This window comes from Palaemon carinicauda, chromosome 41 (genome assembly GCF_036898095.1).
Source record: "Palaemon carinicauda isolate YSFRI2023 chromosome 41, ASM3689809v2, whole genome shotgun sequence".
NCBI lineage: Eukaryota > Metazoa > Arthropoda > Malacostraca > Decapoda > Palaemonidae > Palaemon > Palaemon carinicauda.
The window spans coordinates 40980474-40998773 of record NC_090765.1 but is presented as its reverse complement, the minus strand read 5'-3'; positions in this window follow the sequence as shown (position 1 = coordinate 40998773).

Genomic DNA, 18300 nt, shown 5'->3' with positions numbered 1-18300 from the left:
TATAATAATGACTTGTCAGATAACTCGTGTCGTTTATTGCACTTGGCCGTGATGAAGATTGAGGTTTTCCGTGCGTGTGACTCAGTGGCTCTGTCATGTGACGTATTCATAGAATTGTCTGTGGTTTACTGTGTTCAGGAAACTTCCTGGGTGGTGAGAGCTTATTTTGGGAAGGCTTTGTTGTACACTTTCCCGTAGAATTACTAAGATTTATATTTGCGTGTTCTGGGGAAAAGAATGGATTTCCATTGCGAATCTTAATTTGTTCATATACCGTATTAGCTTGCAGTCTTTTCTCTCTAACGCAAGAGCACTATTATACATCGGACGTTCATTAATGACATGCTATTTTACAATTGAAACCCCAATAATCATTATTATTTTTGTTTGGAAATATAATTTTCTTACTGTTTAACCTGATATTTGTAGATATTTAATTTCAAAAGAGGTGCGAGGGTTTCAAGAAAACAATATTTACCTATTTATTATTTGTATATGTATATATATGTATATATATAAATATATATATATATATATGTATATATATATATGTATATATATATATATATGTATATATATATATTTATATATATACATATATATATGTGTGTGTATATAAATACTATATATATATATATATATATATATATATATATATATATATATATACTGTATATATAATGTGTTTATATATATATATATATATATATATATATATATATATATATATATATATAAATAAAATAAATATATATGAATATATATATATAAATATATAAATATATATATTTATACACACATACATATATTACGCTTTTTTCTTACCAAGGATTCCTTCCACAGTAGTTCCCAATAAATAAAAAGACCATTTCACATGACTGTGTTACCCTCCTCCTAACACCAATTTAATTCTGTCACCTACCATCCTTCATTATTTTCATTCATATATATATATATTATATATATATATGTATATATATATATATATATATATATATATATATATATATATATATATATATATATATATATATATGGGATGTTAGGTTTTGTATTTTCTTCTTTTTTAAATGGTGCTACAAATACAAGGTCTGACAATGAGGTAATTTTAACACCATACGCACTCGTGAAATCGCTGATATATTATTTTTCACCCTTAAAAATTTGCCGAAAAAACGGTAAAAATCCTGAAATTAATGTTGCCAGACATTTACCGTTTTAAAAACGGATATATTGACGTAGAAGGGTGATATTACGGTCACCAATCTGTAAAATATAATAACAAAGTATGGTAATTTTACTGTCGCCTGTATTTTACTGAAATACGGCTGACAACAGTATTTTTACGGAGAATTTCCGATTAAAATTTACGTTTTTTTTTTTAACTGTAGAATCTTATGGCAATATTAATTCACTGACCTAAAGAGCAGCGACTCATTCCCGTTTTAGAATGGCATTTCCTACCGTGCTTAGGGTGCGGTACTCCTCTGCTTTGACCCACGATGCGTTAATTATCAGTAGTCTCCGGCGTCTGCAAAGTTTTTTTTTTTTTTTTTTTTACTTTCCTAAAAGGACCGCTAACTACCGCTTCACTAGCTTTTACCAGACGGTATGAATATCATTAACTGACTGACCTTATACACTACCGATGAGTCTCCTGGTTAGGTAAGAGTTGTAGGGGTAGACTTGGCAGTGACTGATGTACTGTTTATTTTCATGTGTCATTTCGTACATAGTAAATGGCTTGTTACTGTTTATGCTTATATATGTAAGTACTGTATATTTGCATACACAAAAAAATTATATACACACACATGTATATATATATATATATATATATATATATAAATACTGTATATATACACACACACACACACACACATATATATATATATATATATGTGTGTGTATATATATATATGTGTGTGTGTATATATATACATATATATATATATATATATTTATATATATATATATATATATATATATATATATATATATATGTATGTATGTATGCAGTATATGTATGTACAGCATATATGTATTTGGGACAGTAACCCGTGGTCAATATATAAAATGAATCGGCTTCAACAATAATAATCGTCAAAATATTACATGATGCAAACTATAAGGGGATTCTTATTTAGTGACCCTAAGACGTAGGATCTCATCGAAACTTTTTAATTGGCAGTATTTCTTACAGTTCATAAAGAATTTTAAGATATTCTTTTATTGCTAATTCAATTTTGAGAAGCATTTCCTGTATCTTCAGCTACAAATCAAGTCTAAGTAAAGGGTTGAGGAAGACTTGAAAGATTTTTATGATGGGCTTTTACCATGAGAAAATATACTTATTTTAGTATTAGGTTGGAATAAGGTGTTCTATATCGGCCTAAAAATTCCTCGGAACTAATTCGATTATTAATCTGACAATTTTATCCAGTTCGCTAATTTAGCATAATGTATTTAATTTTTTTTTCATTATTGTAGCCATTCATTACCTTCAGATCTTCCCAGATCCACTACATATTAATAGGCGTGTTGTTAATTCTTACAGTCATACCTCTTCTTTTGTAAGACACGTCAGTACAGTTCTGTGTATTATAGAAGTTTTATTCGAGCTAAGACCAAATTATGAAATGATCTTCCCAGTCAAGAAGATGAATCAGTGGAGCTTCAGGGGTTCAAACTTAGTGCATTTTTTATCATAGCTTATGTTAATGTAAGTCTTATTTAATTTTCGTTGTTTTGCTGTTACTTTTTGGTAAACATTTTATTAATTGGGGTTATTCTTTTATAATATACCCTTTAGTTGTCAGCTTCTTTTCTGCGCTGGGCTGCCTTCACTATTGGTGCCCATGGGATTATACCATTGGCGTTTTCCTGTAGGGTTGCGGCTGCTTGTAATATTGTTATTACAGTATTATTATTATTATTTTTATTATTATTATTATTATTATTATTATTATTATTATTATTATTAGATAAGCTAAAACCCTATTTGAAAAAGCAAGATGGTTTAAACCCAAGGGCTCCAACGATTTTTGGATGTCTCAAAGACTTTTAGTCCATCTGCGGAGACTGGACTCCATTTGCTCTTGGGTAGAGCGAATTAGTTTGAACGTTTAAAGAGTTAATGGTCTTGTTTAACTTTTATTCTTGAATTCGTTTTCCATGTTACTATTCACTACATTCGTGGAGAGAGAGAGAGAGAGAGAGAGAGAGAGAGAGAGAGAGAGAGAGAGAGAGAGAGAGAGAGAGAGAGAGAGAGAGAGAGAGAGAGAGTAGGATTTTGGATGTCTAAAAGACTTTTAATCCATTCGCGTAGACTCCATTTGCTCTTGGGTAGAGCCAATTAGTTTAAACGTCTAGTTTTTATGATCTTTTTAATTTATTCCTGAATTCGTTTACCGCGTTACTATTCACTACATCCGCTGGAAGTCTGTTCCATGTGTTTTCTATTTTGTATGCAAAGAAATGAGAGAGAGAGAGAGAGAGAGAGAGAGAGAGAGAGAGAGAGAGAGAGAGAGAGAGAGAGAGAGAGAGAGCGCGCAATGGTTGTTGATCGGTGGGTGACCGTGGATAGGGTGTCCGTAAGATAAATGAGATTGCCAGGTAGAATAGATTACCCGCGCTTATTTTGTCATCACAGTTCTCCATTTATTATCATCAGTAAAGGGGGGGGGGGGCATTTCAACGTGGAACATATTGATGGTCTTAAAAGTAATCTGCCGGTAGGTAAATAGGCATAAGGTAATCTCTTGGTAGGTAAATTAACCTAAGGGAAATGAAAGAGGTAAGCTATAGGAGACCGTAAGAAAACACTATAGCAATAATCTCGCTTTTACATTCATTTGGAAAAGTATCTAACTTAATAAAACGAACTATAGTTGAAAGAAATGCATTGTAGTTGAAACAGCTGATACCAAGCAGATGATGAAATCCTTTGGGGAGACCCAATTGGATCTCCGTTTACAATTCTCGTCTTTCTTGCTTTTTATTTCCGAGCTGAAAAGATGAATGGCTGTGAAGGCGTTAGTATTTTTTTAGCATATGAATAGTTCCTTTTTAGTTGAGAGAGAGAGAGAGAGAGAGAGAGAGAGAGAGAGAGAGAGAGAGAGATATCTTTATTTATACACGCGAGTATGTTCTTTTTAGGTTTTTATTTGTGTAGTTGCATACGTATGAGAGAGAGAGAGAGAGAGAGAGAGAGAGAGATTACAGGACATGTATTCACCAGCTGCTTGTCCGTGATCTGTAGCTCATGGAAGTCTAACTACAATACTGATAAAATATACGCATACGCAATTATTATTATTATTATTATTATTATTATTATTATTATTATTATTAGGTAAGCTACAGCCCTAGTTGTTTGTTAATCTATATTTGTCTGGTAAACGGCATTCTGCAGATTATGAGTTCTTGTGCAGTGTACTTTGCTAATAGTGTAATATAGAGTTTATGACGTTATTAACAATCAAGAACTAAAAAGCTGTATTCACAGTTTTTATAAACGACACTTCTGTGGTATAAGACACAGTGTGATAAGAATTCAATGTATGCACTGTATTAATGTTTTAAGAAGGTGAATTTATGTGTTAACTTGTAATGATAAACACTGATATTGGTTTCATCTAAGTCATTAAGTCCTTATTTCTTCCACCTATATTTTCTGTTTAAATGAATTTTTTTTCCGTGATATATTTGACATTCTGTCAACGCAAAGACAGTTATCTGTTGATGTTTTAATTTTCAGGAATATATATAAATTGTTATTTTTTCAATCTTTCCCATTAATGTTGAAAGTCATAATATTTGGCATGACAAAATAAGTACGCGAAGACGTCAAACAAACGTATATAGTGTTTAAAAAAGTTTCTTTTTGACAGAAGCATAACTAATTAAATAGACATAAGATTGCCGGATGAGCAAAAGAATACTCACGGAGTGGTTTGTGATTATGGAAGACCCGCACCTGTGAAGAAAAATATATATTTTATTTTATAAGGTTTTATTTGGAAATGTCTAAGAATTTCTAACAAATTTGAAACTAAAAACAATACCACGAAATTGATTATGAAAATAATCTATTTATATCACTTAATAAAGTTTTACCACCGCTAATTATATCAAATAACTCGAATAATACCACGAATGATTTTAATCACCAATTATTTTGTTCAGTGCGATCTTTAGTATATTTGCTTGTATTGTAACATAACGATAGATGGATTTTATGAAAAATATCTTACAACGGATAGAATTCCGAGATTCTGTCATCTTGTTCATAAATGAAAATATGTTTCCATTCATTATTGAATTTGTATTCATGCACCGGAAAATTACATTGTTAATAGGAGATAATAGTTAAGGGTATTTTATAATGAGCGCCTTCGACAAGGACACCTGCGCCTTTTCCAAATGTGTATTATTCATTTTGCTCTATTATATCATTTCTACTCATTTCTCACTTGAATTCAGCTGTATTAATATACTATCATTTTATTTTTTTTTCACTCCCGCCTTGGCTTCTCCTTTTCTCTGCCGAATACAACTCTATTACTTATTTTTCATTGATGACTGTATTTTCCATATATTGTATAAATCTCCATATCTTGAATACATATGGGTTTCACGGTCAGTTTTTCTTTCTTTATATTATAATTGTGTTTGTTCCTACATTTATCACTCGACTTATTTCCATTTTCTCTTCATTCTCAGTGAATCGTGTTTTTATTGATTCTCTCTCTCTCTCTCTCTCTCTCTCTCTCTCTCTCTCTCTCTCTTAACAGTGTCACCACTTTTAATATATGCTGTGCCAGCTAAAAGGTTCCTTTTAAGAATCTGAAAGGCTAAGGGGAAATTTTTAATTAAAGGAGATTAATACAGCCCTTTTAAAGGCCTGAAAGTTCAGGAGTGGCAAGACCTAAGGGTTACCGGGTCTTGCAAAACCTGTGCAATGCGGGTAATTGATGCACTAGTCTTTGTTGCTCAAAGGATTAATTTGCCTTCGGATTACCATTTGTCAGACATTGATAAAGACGTGATTTTATTCTCCAGAATCTACATATTTTTATTGGTTCTCTCTCTCTCTCTCTCTCTCTCTCTCTCTCTCTCTCTCTCTCTCTCTCTCTCTCTCTCTCTCTCTCTCTCTCTCTCTCTCTCTCTCTCTATGTTTTGTTAATACGGGCTGTGAAGTAATTTCCCCCCCCAAAATATATGGACTTGTAAAAGACCGGGAGAAATTTATTCGTTACGAATATACTATTGAGAGAGAGAGAGAGAGAGAGGAGAGAGAGAGAGAGAGAGAGAGAGGAGAGAGAGAGAGAGAGAGAGAGAGAGAGAGTCTATTTTTAACCAGTTAATGTAATTCATTTTGAACATTCAATACTGGGGTAGAATTTATAACATGTGTACACATTTTTCTCAGATTAATTTAGTCTAAATATGATTATCACATCAAATTATGAAAGTCCAGCTATCAGACTTGATATATCAAAGGCTGAACATAAGATTTTCTTTCATTCTTGTACTTTGTCACATACTCTTCATATTAAGACATTTCATATTGTTTCGTAATTACAGCAGTTCTGTTCTTTTTGGTAATATATAGGTATGTCTCGATGACATAATAGTGTAGTGAATTTTTTCATATTTTTCTTTATTTTGCTGCTTCTTTAATATCAGGACTTTTCTAACTTTTGTAATAATTCAAAAGTCTTCGATGTTTTTATTTTTGTGGTGTATGTGTGAGAGAGAGAGAGAGAGAGAGAGAGAGAGAGAGAGAGAGAGAGAGAGAGAGAGAGAGAGAGAGAGAGAGAGAGAGAGAGAGAGAGAACGTACGCTTCAAAAACTTTCACACTATATGAAGCCTCACAGTTGAAAGTCAATCATCCATGTTATTCTGAGGTAGGAGGGAAGGATAAAAAACAGGAAAATGAAGGAATAGCACAAATAAAAAGAGAGAACACACAGACTATGAGGCGGGCTCCTTATTCTAACATAAAGCGGACCATAAGATTCGCCTCGTATTCTTGATAGCTGGTCGGATCACTAGCCAAGATGGTATTTTTCTTTATCATATTATGCCAGTCTTCATAAATTATCTCCTAAACAGAGGGTACGGAGTACGTAAACATCGTATTTTTGCCTATATGGCATGTTTTCGTAGGGCTTATATTTTGGGTTGTATCTTTACCGTCCTTTAAGATATCGTCATTACTTTTTGAAAAGAGATAAAGTAAGTTCCAAAAACACGGCGTGCCGGGGTTTTATATATATATATATACATATATATATATATATATATATATATATATATATATATATATATATATATATATATATACGCTCTCTCTCTCTCTCTCTCTCTCTCTCTCTCTCTCTCTCTCTCTCTCTCTCTATATATATATATATATATATAGTTTTTCTTTTAATTCTGATAGCTGTATTGGAGGTTGACGTATTGACCTAGAATAAATTGTTGAAGGTTATATAACAGTCTTAGAAAACGATCCTACTCTTTGTGGTCAGTATTTTTTCAGGGTTATTTTCAATTATAACTCTTTCAAGAAATAATTTAATTACTTGTCATGGTATGATTCTTTTTCAGTTAAAAAAATGGATATATTGAACAAGTCTTAAGTTTGGTGATCGATATCTCCTGTGAAAATGTTTTAATTCTGTTATTTTTAGTTCTCCTGTCTGGTCTTCAGCTGATCACTACCATCTTAATTTGCTTAACAAAATCTTGTGGTCTAATTAATACCTCATCTCTAATCTGAATATTCATCTCTTGCAGTGACTTTCAGTTTTTTTTCTTTTTTTTCCCATAAGATATTCGTTATTCTGCCCACCCTTTTCATTCAGCTCTTCCCGTACTTCTTCCATCACTCAGTAAGGCGTTATATCTAACAGTGCTTCTTTCTCCATCCTAAAGTTCCAATACAGGAATATTTTTAAATTTTTATTCCAGCTGAAACCAAATTTGGAAATGATCTTTCCAATCCCCTTGTTAAATCAGTGGAACTTCCAATGTTCGAACTAGTTTAGTAGTTTATAATAAGATTTATATATTGAACGTTGTTACTGATAAGGTATTTTATAACTTTTTATTATTTCATGTATATTACAATAGTTATTTCCCTATTTACTTATTTTCATTTGGCTTCTTTCCCTGTAGGAGCCCTTGGGCTCGTAATATCATGCCTTTTAAACTAAGGTTGTAGCTTGGGTTATATCTATTTCCTTACTCCACTTAACTGCTTTCCAAGGGCTTGTAATGTTCTGTTTTTCAAACTAAGGTTGTAGTTTGGCTAGTCATAGTTTTAATAAAGATAATTTGCTGTTTTTCATTAGACACCATAACGATTCTATTGCAACCGCTAGCTCTTGACATGTCACGGCAAAAACTTTCAAAGCCTTTTCACTATAGTCCATTTCTTTTAGCGAGTCATATTTGCACCGACTCGCAACGGTGCCCTTTTAGCTCGGAAAAGTTTCCTGGTCGCTGATTGGTTAGAATTATCTTGTCCAACCAGTCAGCGATCAGGAAACTTTTCCGAGCTAAAAGGGCACCGCTGCAAGTCGGTGCAAATATGACTCGCTAAAAGAAATGGACTATAGTTTTACTGTATTATTGTTGTATTTTTTATCACTACTGTATCGTACGGAAGCATAAACCATTTTAGGACCCATTCATGATTTATCCCAGGACTCTGCAATCCTTTTTATGACTTTTCATTATTCCGTCCATAAAAAGGATTGGTTAGCTGTCTCGAGAGAGAGAGAGAGAGAGAGAGAGAGAGAGAGAGAGAGAGAGAGAGAGAGAGAGAGAACTCTTTTCTTAAAGACTTAGACACCCTTTTAGACCAAATCCCTCTCCAGTCTATTCGAACGCGTAAAGTGCCTCGCCTGCCTCAAAAAAAAAAAATAAATAAATAAAGAAAGAAATAAAAAAAGATTATTGTTCTCAATAACTATCATACTTTTGGTTTGGTATTGGTGCTGTATTCCTTTTCTCTGTCGGATATTTGTCATATTTTCTCAAACTTCCACTTTACGCGTTTCTTAGTCTATGAAGTGATGTTAGTCACATTATTTTTTTTATATTTACCTCTAACCTCTACCTTTATGCATTAGAGCACTTGATTCTCTTAGGCACTCCATCGAAATTTTAGTTCATCCAAAAAGTCTTTACAAACCTTTATTAGCAAATCTTTAATACTATCCCTACTGAATATCTATATATATATATATATATATATATATATATATATATATATGAATAAATATATGTATATATGAATATATATATATATATATAAATAAATAAATATACTGTATATAATCTCATCAGCCGTTGCGAGTCCACTGCAGGACAAAAGCCTCAGACATGTACTTTACTCCCGTCTGTTTATGATATTTCTAGCCATTGCATACCTACAATTTACTTAGCTCGTCAATCCATCATCCTCTCTTCCTTCCCTTGCTTCGTTCGCGATATCTAGGCACCAATCCTACTATTCTCAATGTCCATCTATTGTTTATCATTCTCATTATATGTCCTACCCAGTCCATTTCTTTTTCTTACATGTTGTTCAAATACCCTCTACTTTAGTTTACTCTCGTATCCACGTTGTTCTTTTTCTGTCTCTTAGTGTTATTACCATCATTTTTCCTTTTATAGCTCTTTGAGGTGTAACTAGCCTATATTCTAAGTCTTTATTAAGGTTCCAAGTTTCTGATACATCAGTTAATACTGGTAGAAGCATCTGATTGAATACTTTTGTATACAGTATATGTGAATATATATATATATATATATATATATATATATACATATATATATATATATATATATATATATATGTACATATATATACACACATATATATATATATATATATATATATATAATTGTATTTATATATATGTATGTGTATATATGCTTATACAATACATATACTATATGTATATATATATGTACCGGTAACAATATTGTATGGCTATGTATTTTTGGATGTTTATGTTTATATGAATATATAATAGTTACTATCATATATATACATATATATATATATATATATATATATATATATATATATATATATATATATGTACTGTATATATATATATATATATATATATATATATATATATATATATATATATAATGTATATATATAAATGTTGTGTGCGTGTTCTTGCTATCGATATTAATGGGAAGGCAAACATTAATCTCTGTCATGTTCTGTTGGGGATTATGTTTCTTTCATGTACCAAAATTAATGATGGAGGTTAATTAAGTAAGTAATTTTTCTTCTTTATGGAGATTCGGACCTCATTCTCATGTGAAGTCAGCCATAGGTTATTGTATAACTTGTTTAATTAGTTGTGGCATTAAGCGAATGTAATCTTATTTTGGCAGTATCTGGATTTAATTTACAAATAGTTTTTATTGGGCTAATATGTATACGATTGCCTATTTCCTTCGAAAATAAATAAGTGTCGGCTTGGTGTGTGTATATATATATATATATATATATATATATATATATATATATATATATGTGTGTGTGTGTGTGTGTGTGAGTGTGTGTGTGTGAAGAGGTTAATTAACGTTATAATTTTTAGCATGTCCACGCTTATTTATTCCTGAAGGAAACAGACAATTGTAACTTGTATATTCAAGCTTTACATAGTTTCATGTAGAGAAATTAAAATTCTTAGGACACACATTATATTGTTAATTGTACTCTAATGAGTATATTCCCTTAGTTAAATAGCATACCTCATAATGTAACTTATCAATTTGACAAAACCTACAGTGAATCATATATACCACAAAGGTTCAGGCCTTATTTTTTCTTTCTTTTTTTATCTTCTGGGGCCTTTGTTTAGTTATGCCGCCTGACATTGACATAGTGCATGAGATAACAACGCCAAAAAAAAAAAGCTTCAATCTCAAGGGAAACATGAAAAATTTCAAAGAAGTGAAGCGAAAATGCCGTAACATTTTTATGAGCACATTTATCGACATTTCCTCTATTCATATTTTGTCTCTGGTGTGTGTTTTTTTTTTTTTTTTTTTTTTTGGCGGCTGTAAGATTCGTATGGAGTCATTTATGTGTGAAAAGTGAGGACGATGGCATGACTGACTGCTTAGATTAATGGTTGTGTTTCTTGTCATCTTATAAAAAAGTAGGCTTGTTTATCTTGTCATCATTGGGAAAACCAAAACTTTTCCCGCCGGTGGAATGTCATCGTCATTATGTCAAGCCATCAAACGTAGGTTGACTTGAATAAATAACCTTCGTCTTCTCCTACTAACTCTGATTTTTTCTGTTCTGCCCACGTATTTATACACAGTTATTTATGCACACATTCTCACCACACATACAGAACCTACATTTTTATAGTATAACTATGAAAGATCTAATTTAATGTTATTTTTCTTAAAATAGGTTATTTTAATTGTTTATTGATTCTCTTGTAGTTTATTTGTTTCCTTATTTCCTTTCCTCACTGGGCTATTTTTTTCTTGTTGGGAGCCCTCAGTTTTTTTTGGGCAGACGTGAACATATTTATTCAGTTACATTTACCTTTGTAAATTAGGCATTTGGATGCTACAGTAACTGGGTATGTTTGAAAATGGTACCTGTAGTTTTTCGACCAGCGATTTGCATCTAAACCGCAGGACAGTAGTGTGCATGTGGATAAAGCTTTCAAAGCGACGAAATTTGCTTCCCCCATTACCACTACAGTATTAACGAAGAATGATAATGAGAATGGCGGCTTCCCATAAAGCATACTGAAAGATTATTTTCAGATATTCAGTAATTTCAAGTCATCTTACACACTGCTGAACAGTACTTCCCAAGTAGTGAAAAAGAACGTAAGACTGAAACATTGCAAATGTATGCTTTCTTCTTCCCCACCGTTATCCCTACATTAAGGGGTCAGTTGCCTGATGCGCCCTCTCCAATGCCTTCTATTAAAGGCATCTTCTTCCAGCAAACCTCTTCTCTCCATATCATCCTTCGCCTTATCTCGTTATCTAATTCCCTGCCTCCCTCTTTTTCTTTTCCCCTTAACAGGTTTTTTCCAAGCCCTCTTCACTCCCACCCCGTGCCCACACCATCTCAGCCCTGACACTCTTATCATCTCTGTAATCTTTACTGCACCTGGTATTCTTATTTCATAATTTTCGAATCTTTCAAGCAGTGATATTCCCATAATCCGCCTCAGCATTCTTATTGCAAATGTATGCACATGTCCTTAATTAAGCAGGAAAGCTTGGGAGTAACTTCTCAAAATTAGAAACAAAGAAAGTCCTCATGTGAGTTTTTCTAAGTAGTTATTTAAATCACTCTTAGTGAACCAAGATTTAATTTTCATTTCAAAATCTCTAAAGGAGTATCTTATCACTACATATTCCCATTTTATATATACTTAAACTTCTCAATGGACACAGCAGTCCAAACGACAGTGAAGGAAGCAATGCAAGACATCTGTTCAGCGATTACATTGGAAAAGATCATTAAGAAATGGTTGATAACCGGAAAATCATCTTCAAAAGTTATGGCGTGAATTTGGTGTGTTATCTTTTTGGGAAATCCATAGCGAGGAGGTATTGCCGAAGAATGACTTTTGTGAAAGCGCTGAACCAATTCTTCTATCTATCGTTTTGATCTGAAGTTAGGAGATTACGCAATCATGAGTAAAGAAGGAACATCAACCACAACTAGATTGTGAATAATGGTCAAGACTGAAGAATTGGGTCTGTGGGCTGGAGCTTATCGGGGAAATATAGCAGTGGATGGAGGTATAAAGAATAATATGACGTGAGGATAAAAAGATAGATTTCAAGCACCTTCAATTCTAATATAAATAGAAAGTGTTTAAGAATTGAAAGATAAACATGAAGAAAATTATAACTGCTTTTAAGAAGAATATTAAAATTTAAGAGACATGAAATCAGAGGAATCAATGTTGTGGTGATGTTTAAACTATCAAAGCTGAGTAAACCCTACATGTTAATCAAACATCCAATTGTGGTTTATTGTGGTTTATGTAAATATTGAAAAAGTTAAAAAATGAAATAGAATCAAATGAAGACGAAAATGATCGCTCGTTATTGATACACTGGATTGATGTTGGTTTAGCCATTTTCCTTTTCTTTGTAAAATGAGGGAGAATAATTAATTAGTGCTGGTAAATGCAATTACTGATCAATAAAACTGTCGGTATAATTTGGAGGATGAGTGATTTTGGTTAATAGAATCTGGCTCACGAGAAAAGGAAAGAATGTGGAGTTTGAAGTTGTGAAATAGTTTGAGAATATGGGAAAGCGTTTGTAATTCAAAGAGTTATATAATGTTTTAATTATTTAGATATTTATAAGCTAAGTGACACTGTTACATATAAAGGTATTGTCAAAGTTGAGACTATATTGATTAGGTATTGTACGCAGAGACAATTTAAGTGGAATTAATTACAGCGAAAACTTGAAAAAAAGGCATGTTCCAGAAAGTGTCGTAATAACCATGAAACGGATACAGACGTCATCTGGATAAGTTAATTGTGTAGGTGTATTTAACGAATGAGCATGTTGAATTTTTATACAGTTATAATGACCCATCAAAATTGAATGCGCATTACTATCTTTTCTATTTCATTTAAAGATATATAATCACACCTGAATAGAGGTCTGCCATTTTCAACTCCAGTATACGTGTAGCAGTAAGAGACAGTGTTGCCAGGTTTTCTAAATGAGAAAAGACCAACTTCTTATCAGCAGAAGCTCTATATGGCCAACACATTAGTAGAAAAAGGCCAAATATATAGTATTTAAGGCCCGCCTTTCTTCATATTTCTGAAGCCCTACCAATTTTTTTAAAAGGCCAAATTATAGTTTTTTTTTGGCCTGAAAAAAAAGGCCAAACTGGCAACGCTGGTAAGAGAACGTCGATTGAGATGAAACGGAAGGTATTGGCCTGGTTTCCTACACGGTGCTTTGTAAGAATAAAAGTGTAAAAGACCTCGTAAAGTGCTGATTAACAACCACGGTGTTTAGAAACGTTCGGATGAGCTCTTGGAATTTTAAACACGCAAGGAAGGTTTTCCTCTGGTCTTAATATCATTAATGCCAACAATTGTTTAGTCGTGGGTTACTTACATTTACTCGTACAGAGGTTTGGATCTTTGTCTTTTTCATTGTTTTATTTTTCTTATTAGAAATTTTGAGTGATTTAGTTTTTGTTTTGTAATTGTTCGTGTTTTTTTTTTTTTAGTTTGAGAGAATAAAACTGATTTTTTTTATGCTAACTCGATATCTCTCTATGCTGATGAACCCTCTTTATTTCTCTCATTATATATATATATATATATATATATATATATATATATATATATATATATATATATATATATATATATATATATATATATATCACATTCTGTTTAAAATTTACTACTAATTTTATTGGTCTTAAATATTATCCCGTATATATATATATATATATATATATATATATATATATATATATATAATTATATATGTGTGTATATATATATATATATATATATTAGTGTGTGTGTGTGTGTGTGTGTGTGTGTGTATAGATTATTCAGTTTAGTCGATAATTTACATGTCTAAAATTTTTGGGTTTCAAATATAAAGCCATACAGACCTCTAATATCAAATTCGCTCAACATTTGATATTGTTCCTATCAGAAGGGAATCATTTAGTAGATGAACCTATCATAGAAAGAATTTAAACCTAAACCTTTTGAAGTTGATACAGAATTGAGAGTATCAGTTAAGATAAACCTTTTAAAATTGAGGTTCAGTTTAAATGTTTATAGGTCTCTCATGACCAAGCCCCCTTCATCAAACTAGGACCTGGGAGGGCGAGGCGATGGCTGCATATGACTCGGCAGGTAGACCTATAGACTCCCCTAAATCTCCCATCACTGTCTCACAAGGACGATGAGGTTGCAGACACTACAAGAACCTATCAAGTTTGAGCTGTGCTCGAACTCCTGTCCAACAGATTGCCAAGCAGGAACTTTTGAAACAGGCTACCAACCCATCTCTAGCATGATAGCAAACTGTTATATTTGTAAAATTAATATTTGTGATACTGTTGTCACTAATTATCATATAATTTTCTTATTGCGTCGAGTACCCCTTGATATCGAATTGATATCACGTTTTGAGTATTCCTCAAGTTCCGAGTCGTATATTGAAATTGCAGTGATTTATCCATTCAAATAACAAGAGAGAATGATCAGATCTGGTGTTTATATTCCTGTTAAAATAAATTTCTGTACTTAGGATTGAAATAAACTCTCCATCATCTTAGATAAGGCTGCGTTTGTAAAACGTAGCAATTAATGAATGATAGTACACTCATAATTTTTTAGGCTCCTAAATCAAAGTCATTGATATCCCTTATTATTGAATTTTTTATACTTTTGAAGGCTTGTGGTGGCGTGTGTAGTAACGTCCCTGATTGGTGATCGCCAGACTGGGGTTCGAGTCCCGATCAAACTTGTTAGTACCTTTTCTTGATGCAATCTCTCCATCCTTGTGAGCAAAGGATGGGGTTTTTGGGGGATCCTATAGGTCTATCTGCTAAGTCATCCGCAGCCATTGCCTGGCACTCCTTGGCCCTAGCTTGGGTGGAGAGAGGTCTTAGGGGCTGATCATGTGTATATATGATCAGTCTCTAGTTTTGTGAGTAAGAACCCGGGGTTTTGGGGAGTCTATAGGGTTACCTGATGAATCGGCAATAGACATTTCCTGGCCCTTCTTAGTCATAGCCTGTGGAAAGGCGCTTAGGCTCTGATCATATGTATATAGGGTCAGTCTCTAGGCATTGCCACTGTCCCTTGCCTCTGCCATTCACGAGTTACCTTTAAACTTATAGGAAAATATATAAAAATTAGTATATTTACCCTTAATGGAAAGGCTTTGTCATCCGTGTATGAAACTCGGAGGGCTATAACTGCCTAATATACCTACACTAGATTCGTCACCATCACATAAGAAATTCACTTATTTCTCTTATCAGCGTCTTTTTTTTTTTTATAGATTATATAGCCTATCCATACCTGCAACTTTTTACATTTCAAAGCCTTTCCATTATAGCACGTCCCCATTTTTAACTAGTCAGTATTACACGTCTATACAAGGCCTTGCGTCTACTTAGCCTCTTTCCTCTCAGTGCTTCCGAATAGTACATACGGTTTACTTACTTAATCACCCCGGTTCTTCATGTGACGAAATTACCACAAAACACTCAGATCCACCTATTACCTGGTCTATACTTTTTTCGCCCCCGCCATGGTCTCATTATTTGGTCCCGCTGAACATACACCTGAAGAAGAAGAAGAAGAAGAAGAAGAAGAAGAAGAATGCTATATTTACCTTCGTGTAGTTACATCAGCTTCAGCGATCATTCCCCTTCCCCTAAAAATCATTTTAACTTCCCTCAATGTTTCGCTTGTTTTTACTTGTTCTGTTAATTATGTATCCTTTAATCGTACTGTAATTAGTTACACTGATTTTTAATACCTGTTGAAGTCAATCCCTTCATTTTTGTACCGTTATTAGTAACGCTCATTGCCTCATCATCCCGGTTTTAATCTGCCCTAATATCTTTTTCTAGCTGTCATTCTCTTTTAACCTTCCTTTTTATCAAACACTATAAAATTCTTTCAGCATTCCTCAAATTCATCTGAATTACCCCTAATTACCGCTTTATGGCTTCAAAACATCAGCCATATTATTTATGATTAATTTTTTCATCCTTTAACTTTATATTCACATCTATACTTTTCATGAAGACTTGTCAATTCATCTACAATCATTTAAAAAACTCAACAAACACATATCACTCCATGGCAGTTAGCTAAACATCCTTTAAGATCCAGACACTTTAATTGCATCACACATCCTTCTAATTACTTTCAATGAATTTCTATCTGCAGTATGCATCCTTTATACACTTTACATTGCACTATTATGAATTGTGTCGTAAGGTTAGTTTTGAATTCATGTATAATTACTTTCGTCTTTACCATCAAACCCTTTAAACGTTTTACCTTATAACACAGATGTTAACTCCTTGTCTTAACACTTTCATCCATATCTAAATGCAAACAGCTATCCCGTCATCAAACCATATAATGCCATCAGTTACTTTCTATATCAGAATCATGCCACACACTTAAGGGAGTATACCAGGTAATGGTATGGTATTGTAACTTGTGGTACAGGACTCTGATAATGATTCTTAGACAGTGTTAGACATGAGACTGTAGCTTATAACTCCATCCAGATGTAAATGCAAACGAGAACCTTTTTTTTTTGAAGAAGAAGAAAAATTGCGTTTGGCTAGCATTTGTCATATGCCATCCCCAACAGCAGGGAAAAAGTCTTATTGTGAATATACAGTATATATATATATATATATATATATATATATATATATATATATGTGTGTGTGTGTGTGTGTGTGTGTGTGTGTTTTATTGTGGGTGTGTGTATTTGATTGTTTGTGTGTGTACACACATACTTTATAAATAAATGGTATTAGAACACCGAAGAGCAGCACTTCATGCCATTCAAATACCATCACGGCAGGGGAAATATGAAAAAAAAGAATATTGCTATCATATCCACATGGTACTTTCCCTATTTTCACCATCAAAAAAGTCTCTTCCTTCTCTTTTCCAAATGTCGATTTCCTTCGTTCTTAATACTCCTTCCCCCCTCCCCCCCCACACACACCAGAAAATACAAGGACCTCATTTATCATTCTCATTTTTCACCTGAGAGACTCCCACAGATCATGATAGGCCGAATGAGCCAAGGGTACCACTACCCCCACCCCTCCTCCCCCCAAGTATACCGAGTAATTTATGCACGTATCTTCCACGTGACGTTTTCGAAGATGGGAATTTAAGACGCCTCGTTTTTTTAAAGATGAAGGATGTTGAAAGAGATGTGATTTTAAAAGCAGGATGGGACCTAGGAAGTGCTACATTTGTTGGTTCTAGTTGATGGAAAAATGGAGTTTGTATTTTTTATCTTATGAGAGTTTCTATGTCTATATGTTTTATATTGGGTCATGTTAATAGACGAGTTTTATTGAATGCTGTAAGGGCAAATTTTCTAGGTCAAGGTTTGTACGAGTGTGGCTGGTGTAAATTTTGTAATAGGAAGTGTATATATTCCAGGAATGGAAAAGAATGTCAGAAATGGGAAAGTAATGACAGGAATGGAAA